The sequence below is a fragment of the Marmota marmota genome, unplaced genomic scaffold (genome assembly GCF_001458135.2).
Source record: "Marmota marmota marmota unplaced genomic scaffold, marMar, whole genome shotgun sequence".
NCBI lineage: Eukaryota > Metazoa > Chordata > Mammalia > Rodentia > Sciuridae > Marmota > Marmota marmota.
The window spans coordinates 1,251,939-1,259,953 of NW_025999871.1; the positions used below are offsets into that span (position 1 = coordinate 1,251,939).

The 8,015-nt window shown below is 40.0% G+C and overlaps 1 protein-coding gene across 1 annotated transcript in view; it reads right to left on the reverse strand.

Annotated features, from left to right (window-relative positions):
- Positions 1 to 607, reverse strand: part of Rufy1 (RUN and FYVE domain containing 1) — a 56,410-nt gene extending 55,803 nt beyond the window's left edge. The window contains exon 1 of the mRNA XM_048784776.1: positions 314 to 607. The gene's annotated coding sequence lies outside the window, so the exon portion shown is untranslated. The remainder of the gene's footprint in view (positions 1 to 313) is intronic.
- Positions 608 to 8,015: the final 7,408 nt, after the last annotated feature.

An 8,015-nucleotide genomic window follows, 5' to 3' on the forward strand; every position in this document is an offset into this window, starting at 1 on the left:
GGTCCACTATCTCAAACTCCTCTCCCGGCTCCGACGCAGACCCTGGCCCTGGCTCCGGCTCCCGCTCCGCCGGGCAGCCGTCTTCCCGGTCGGCCATCTTGGCCGCGTCACGTGCCCGGCGGGCTGGCGGCGGCCGGCGTGCGGGCGGGCGCTCCAGTTCCCTCTAGTTCCCTCCTAGCCCTTTTATTTCTGTTCCCCAGATTTATCTCCCTTCTCACCGCCCGCCTTGCTTTTCTTTCGCAGTCAAAAGTTCAGGAAAGTACAGATCACCATGTAAGAAACCCCCATAATCCCACCAGCTGGGAAGACTTACTTGCACGGAAGTTGCTCTTGAACTTTCTCTCTTCCAGGACTCTGCACCCAGGCTGCAATATAATGGGCTCCCTAGGCCTTCATTTTCTTAGTGATACGATTTCCTCTTTTTAATTTCATTTCCTGTCTAATATTTTCCACTGTATCATTTTTCTGCAACATTCTTAAGAATGAGCCCTAAACTGGGCGCGGTGGTGCAAGCCTGAAATCCCGGCAGATCGGGAGGCTGAGACCGGAGGATTGTGAGTTCAAAGCCAGCCGCAGCAATTTAGCAAGGCGCTAAGCAACTCAACCCTGTTTCTATTTAAAATACAAATAATAGGGTTGGAGACGTGGCTCAGTGGTTGAGTGCTCCTGAGCCACGCCCCTCCCCCCAAAAGAATAAGCCCCAAACTGGCAGCTAAGCAAACTTGGACAGATAAGTTAAAAAAAAATTATTATTTTTTTCCTTTTAAATCAAATGACTACATACGACAGCTTGACAGGAAAGTGTTTAATACTGTGGTGGACTGGGAATTAGAAGATCTAGGTTTTGCTATTAATTAGTTAAGTAGGATAATAATAGGACTGGCCTCATTGCTAAATAAGATTTTGCAGTAAGGACTACACAGCAGATGTTAGCCATTGTTAGAAACCACTGGCTCTAGTTACCAAACAGTTTGAGCAACTCACCTAGTTATTCAGTCTGCATTTTTATCCGGAAAATGAGGAAATTTGGCTAAATAACAACTCAAATTTCACTAGCGTTTAACACTGTAAAGTGAGGCATGTGGGCTAGCAGAAGAGCCAGAACGGTGGCACACACCTCTAATCCCAGCTACTAGGAATGCTGAGACAGAAAGATCACAAGTTCTAGCCAGCCTGAGCAATTTAGTGAGATTCCCTCTCAAATTTTTAAAAGAGGGCTCTGGACCATGAAACAAACAAGAAAGAAAGAAAGAAAAAAAAAAGCTGAATATATGATAAAAGTTGTCAATGTTTAGAAATAAGATATTTCACCTAAAAGTCTGGATTTTAGCTTTCTCTTAAATCACTGTAAGATTTGAAAATTTGGTGTGTATTCCCTGTTGGTAATAAACTATTGGGGTGGGCGGTGGCTGCTGTCAAAAAGTATTCAATGACACTTGTAATGAAAAATAATAATCAGGTAAAGGGACCATTGTAACCAGGTCTAGCATTGGGAGAGATTGGGCTCAACTCCCAGTATGGCAGGAGCCAGTGTGAATTTATAGCCAAGGATAGAAAATTACCAAGCAGAAACATCATAAGGGAGATTTTGGCCTCATTAACCTAACAATTCTTGCTGAAGACAAGCCAGGGTGATCAGGATCACTGGGGGGATAGGGAAGGATGAAGATCCTGATCAGATATGGAGGATGGGGTTCTTGTTAAACTGACTTAAAACAAGGCCTCCTGGCTGAGGCAGGAAGATCACAAGTTCAAGGCTGGCCCCAGCAATTTAGTAAGGCCATAAGCAATTTAATGAGACTCTGTTTCAAATAAAAATATAAAGGGCTAGTGATGTAATTTAGTGGTTAAGAACCCCTGTGTTTAATCCCTAATACCAAAACAAAACAAAATAAAAAACTGAGGTAAAGCAGTTAAAACTGGATTTTACAAGGTTGTACACAGAAGGACAAAGAGATTTAGATGCCTCACTGAAGGTCAGTGAAGAAAAATATTGTGTCATTTCCCCTTAAAAACCCCTGGTACACCAGGCATGGTGGCACATGCCTGTAATACCAGTGCCCTGGGAGGCTGAGGCAGAGGATAGTGAGTTCAAAGCCAGCCTCAGCAACAACGAGGTGCTAAGCAACTCAATGAGACCCTGTCTTTAAATAAAATACCAAACTAGCGCTGAGGTTGTGGCTCAGCAGTAGAGCACTCCCCTGGAACTGGCAAGGACCTGGGTTTGATTCTTAGCACCACATAAAAATAAATAAATAAATGAAAGATATTGTATCAATTACAACTAAAACATAAATATTAAAAAAAAAAAAAAACTAGGGCTGGGGATGTGTCTCAGTGTTCAAGTGCTCCTGAATTCAATCCCCGTACCAAAAAAAAAAAAAAAGAAAGAAAAAAAAAAAATCCCAGGCACTCCCTGGGTTTCAGTCTTGGTCCAGCCCACTTCATCAATTTTGACAATCTGTCTGATCTCTGATCTTTGAAAGACATTTGTGGAACCACTGCCCTCAGTGGGGTGGTCCTACTTCATAGGAATTTGTGGGGATGTTGTTTGGGTTGTTTCAATAATAGAGGGCATTCCACTACTTCTTTATTGGAGGTAGACAGAAATGAAGATTGTCTGGAATCACAAAGAATTGTCCAAACTCCTTTGTGACTTTCCAATGTTACTAGACATTATGTAGGTGAAACTGTTTTTGTATAAAGTTTTTTAGGTGAACAGTTTTATTATTATATCAGGAAGTTATGCTTCAGTAACATATAATCCCTAAATCTCAGTGGCTTAACATAAAAGTAAGTTTCTCATCATTCTGCATGACCATGTGGATGGAAGGAGTACTTGCTCTAATGATCATAGGCTCTTGTGTTGGAATGTTGAGTTAATGTTAAATATGCCAAACTTTGCTTATGCACATTTCATTGGCAAAAGCAAGTCATGTGGCCATATCCAACTTGAAGAGAGTTGGGAAGTTCAGTCCTGCTGGTGTTTTGGATAAGGTACAATGACTACCATAAGTGTACCCTGAATTGTTCCAGAATGCAGTTAAACTGGTTTGTCAGAATTTAAGCATTTCGGGCTGGGGATGTGGCTCAAGCGGTAGCGCGCTCGCCTGGCATGCGTGTGCGGCCCGGGTTCGATCCTCAGCACCACATACAGACAAAGATGTTGTGTCCGCCGAAAATTAAAAAATAAATATTAAAAAAAAAAAAAAAAAAAAATTTAAGCATTTCAGAAAATCATGTTGCTCTCAAAAGCACTGCTTTGGGAAGTTGAAACTTGAAAGCAATACCTGAAATCAACACTTGTGCTATTAACAGTAATGGCTATTTAACATAAAGGTGCAAATGTCTGGCTACATTATTTCTTTTAGAGGTAATTGTGTCACATTTATGTATTGAAATATATATATATTTGTTTCATATACATATGTTTTGTGTTAATGGTGTTAGGTACTGGATAGACATGAGCAATGGGTCAGGGATGTAAGAAAATACTTAGTATATCTGGGCACTGTGGTGCACACCTGTAGACCCAGCGACTCAGGAGGCTCACACAGCAATTTAGTGAAGTCCTAGGTACCTTAATGAGAGCTTATTTCAAAATAAAAATAGAAAGGACTGGGGATTTAGCTCAGTAGTAAAGCATCCCTGGGACAAATTCCAGAACTCCCCCCACCCCCCAACAAAAGAAAGAACTTAGTACAGAACAAATCAGTTAATCAACAGTCCTGCCTCATTGGTGCCACAAAGTCTGACAAGCTTAAGGACCTTTTCCTGATCTCAGCCCTATAAACTATTTCTTTTGCAACAAGAGGAAGACAAATTAAACTCAGAGTGAGAGCCAAAGGGCAAGAGTATGATTGCTCAAAAGGACCTAATTGCTAAAATATCTTCAGCAAGTTCCTGCACAAACAACGCTGACCAGACTGTGGCCTAAGATAAACATGACACAACCATAAAGCTCACGATGGTCACAAGATGCTGAGTCCCTGGGAAAGCAGATAATTAAGACCAGAGCCTACTGATCATAAATTGTGTAAAACCAGTTCCAATTAAGACCTGTGAGCAGGGCCAGGATGACCAAGAGTCGCCCTTAAGTTATTAGCATAGCCTTATAATATCATTGTAAATATAGCTTTTCTTCCTGTTCATGGGTTTCTCTTAGATATCTATGGGTATATAAACATCAGCAGAGGTTTAGTAATCTAATGTAGTCTGTCATCCAGAGCCAAGAGAGGATAGTTGAGTAGGACCTTCTAACAACTTCCCCTACTCCGAAAACACTGAACTCACCAAGAAGTGAGTTGTGGGTCTCCTCTTTGAAATGATCCACCTTCTCCCTTGGCGATGCCTTCTTTCTTTCTTTTTTTTTTTTAATTTTTTTTGTAGGTGTAGATGGACAGAATGCCTTTATTTTATTTGTTTATTTTATGTGATGCTGAGGATTGAACCCAGTGCCTCATGCATGCTAGGCAAGTGCTCTGCCACTGAGCTACAGCCCCAGCCCTGCCTCCTTTCTTAATGAACTTTATTGTTCTTCTACTATACCTTGTGTCTTGCTGGAAATTCTCTTATGAGATCACAAGAACCAAGAAACACACTGTGACCCCTGGTAACATTAACATGATGCCAGATCCCTTTTAACACTAGGGATTGAACCCAGGAGCTTTCTACCTCTGAATTACAACCCCAGAACTTTTTGTTTTGAGGCAGGTTCTCACTAGGTTGCCCCAGCTGGCCTCAAACTTTCCATCCTCCTTTCTTAATCTTCCAAATATCTGGGATTACAGATGTGCCCTAGTGCATCCCAGAAGGCTTGACTTTCTTGGTTCTGTGTTCTGTGTTCTATTCTCCAGACTTAGCTCAAGGTCTTTCTAAAACTCAGTTTTGACCTCTTTACCTTCCGGCTTACAAATCTCCTATGGCCTTCTCTGTTGCAGAAGGGTCTTACCCAGGTGGTGCAGCTGCAGACTGCTCATTTTCTACTTGGTATAGATGAAAATAGTTATGTAGAACCACGGGTAGTTTGGGTGCCTTGCCTCAGCCCAAAGTGGTATCCAAAAAGATGGGTCCATATGGTTTTATTGATATTGTAAGTTGGCTGGAGCTTTACTAATTTTATTCCACGTGAATTTTTTTTTAAGGTGGTAGTTATTGAACTCATGGCCCTGCACATGGTAGGAAAGGGCTCTAACACTTGGCTGTATCAGTGGCCCACATATGTAAAAATTTTATACTTGGTTTGGTATTTTATAATGTAGGAGATTCTCAATTATGGACATAATTGATATCAGGAACAGGCAATTAAAATAAATTGCTGGGTGTGGTGGCACATATCCATAATTCCAATAACTTGATAGGCTAAGGCAGGAGGATCACAAGTTCAAGATCAGCCTCAGCAACTTATGAGATACCATTTCAAAATATAAATAAATAAATAAAAAGCATTGAGAATGCAGCTTAAGGGCAGAGCATCCCTGGGTTAAATCCCTAGTAACTACAAAAAAATAAAATAAAATCACTGTTCTAAGTACACATCATTAGTTATAGTTTCTTGCCACAAATGTTTGCCTAAAAACAAGTCAAGCCTTTCAAGCAATGCTATTCAATAGAATCTTATGAGCCGATGGAAATTTTCTACTTTTCCACTCACCAACATGGTAACCACTAACCCTAGGTGGTGACTGAGCCCTTGAAATGTGGTCCATGTGACTGAAGAACTGAATTTTTACTTCAAATAAATTAATTTGAATTTAGATGTGACTTGTGGCTAGTATATCAGCACAGCTTTAGATCTTTCAATTTGCAGAAAATACACAGAAAAGAAAAACAACGCCTGTAGCAGCAATAAGACATAGCCAAAGGAGGCAGCATGCTACAGGGCCTTGTGCGACAAATGACAAACCTGGTAGATAAGAACAGCCTGGGAAGAAAGGCTTTTTTTTTTAAATTTAGGAAATTTTAACATGGACTGGTTATTAGATGAAATTATAGAATTATAGTTATTTGTATTAAATGTAATAATGGATTGAAGTTAAGTCAGATAATATCCCCCTGCCCTTTTTGAGCTACATTAGAGTTGTGGCAGAATGTCATGATATTTACAGAAAATAAAACAGAGTTGGAACTGTGGCTCAGTGGCACATCAGTTGCTTATCATGTGTGAGGCTCTGGGTTTGATTTCTAGCACTGCCACCTGTCCTCCCCCAAATAAAATGCAGGTATGGCAAAAGATTGAAAAATTTTATATCTAGGCTGGGGTTTGGCTCAGTGGTAGAGTGCCTGCATGCAACCCCCAGTTCTTCAGGGGGAAAAAGAGTGTAAGAAAAGTATCTCTGTTTAGTGTATGCATTTCTCTACTTCTCTGAATGTGTGGATTTTCATGCTGAAGAGTGAAATTATGCATACCCATGTGAATCTATATGAAACAGGAACCAGGTTTTCATACATAGTGAAAAAAATTTTACAAAAGACTTGATTGATATTTTATTTTGAAGAGTAAAGATAAAAATTGTGGAAATAAATGTATTTTCTCCTATATTTAACAAAATGTAGAATGTATTTAAAAATTTGGAATCATCAAGTATTGATTTTTTGCATTTTTTTTCTGAAAAATTATATTATACCAAGATACAGCATCATTCATTTCTTTTTAAAGGACACAATATCTTTATTTTTACTTATTTATTTTTTTATGTGGTGCTGAGGATTGAACCCAGGACTTCAACGCGTGCGAGGCCAAATGCTCTCTCTACCACTGAGCTACAACCCCAGCCCACAGCATCATTCATTTTAATATTTTTAAAAATTTATTTTTATTTTTTAGTTTTCGGCAGACACAACATTTTTTTGTTTGTATGTGGTGCTGAGGATCGAACCCGGGCCGCACGCATACCAGGCAAGCGTGCTACCGCTTGAGCCACATCCCCAGCCCCGCATCATTCATTTTATAGAATGAATCCAGTGGAGTCAGGAAAAGGATCCAAAATATTTCTCTTCCTCCCTTTCTCTCTCTCTCTCTCTCTCTCTCTCTTTTGATGTGTCTACTATTTCATTTTATTTAGATGTAGCTAGTACTCAAGCTATTTGGCCCAAAGTGGTAATTATTCCATTCTTCTTGCTATATCATTCTATTTTTGTGGGATCTCATACTATAAAATAAGCTATTTTATGATATTGTTACTCAGTTCAGTATTTTGTGCTGAAAAATATCTAAGCTCACTCTCCGCTTTATGCTTGTTTTAAATTTTTAATTTTTTTTCTAAGTATTCTATTTAGAAGTTCTTATTGAGTTTAAGCATCAATTTTCTTGTATTCAATTGTTGACTGGTCCATAATTCTGCTAAACTCATGTGCCAGTGGCTTTGTGTGGGGAGATGAGTAGCTTTGTGTGAGCTTGATCATGACTTTTGTTTATTTGTAAAATCTTGCATTGTGTGCAAGATTCACAATTTCACTGTGAAATCCAGATGATTTGTATTGTAGGCATCTGGGACAATAGGGAATAGACAAGCTTGCCATTGGTATAGTACATTGGGAATGATGCATTGTGGTTCAGTAGGGAGTGAACTTTGAATAGGGAACTTTCTTTTTCTTTTTTTTGGCCCTCATACTGGGGATTGGATCCAAGGGCATTCTACCTCTGAACTACATCCTCACCCCTCAGCTTTTTAAAATAGTTTTTGGTATTGAGACAGGGTCTTGCTAAGTTGCCCAGGCTGGCCTTGAACTAGTGATCCTCCTGCCTCAGACTCCCAAGTAGTTGAGATTATAGGGAGCACCATCTTGCCCAAGTAGCAGGGGCTTATTTTAAAAGTGATTTATTCCTGCCAGGCATGATGGCACATGCCTATGATCCCAGCGGCTCTGGAGGCTGAGATAGGAGGATTGCGAGTTCAAAACAAGCCACAGCAAAAAGCAAGGCACTAAGCAACTCAGTGAGACCTTGACTCTAAATAAAATACAAAATAGGGGTGGGAATGTGGCTCAGTGATTGAGTGCCCCTGAATTCAATC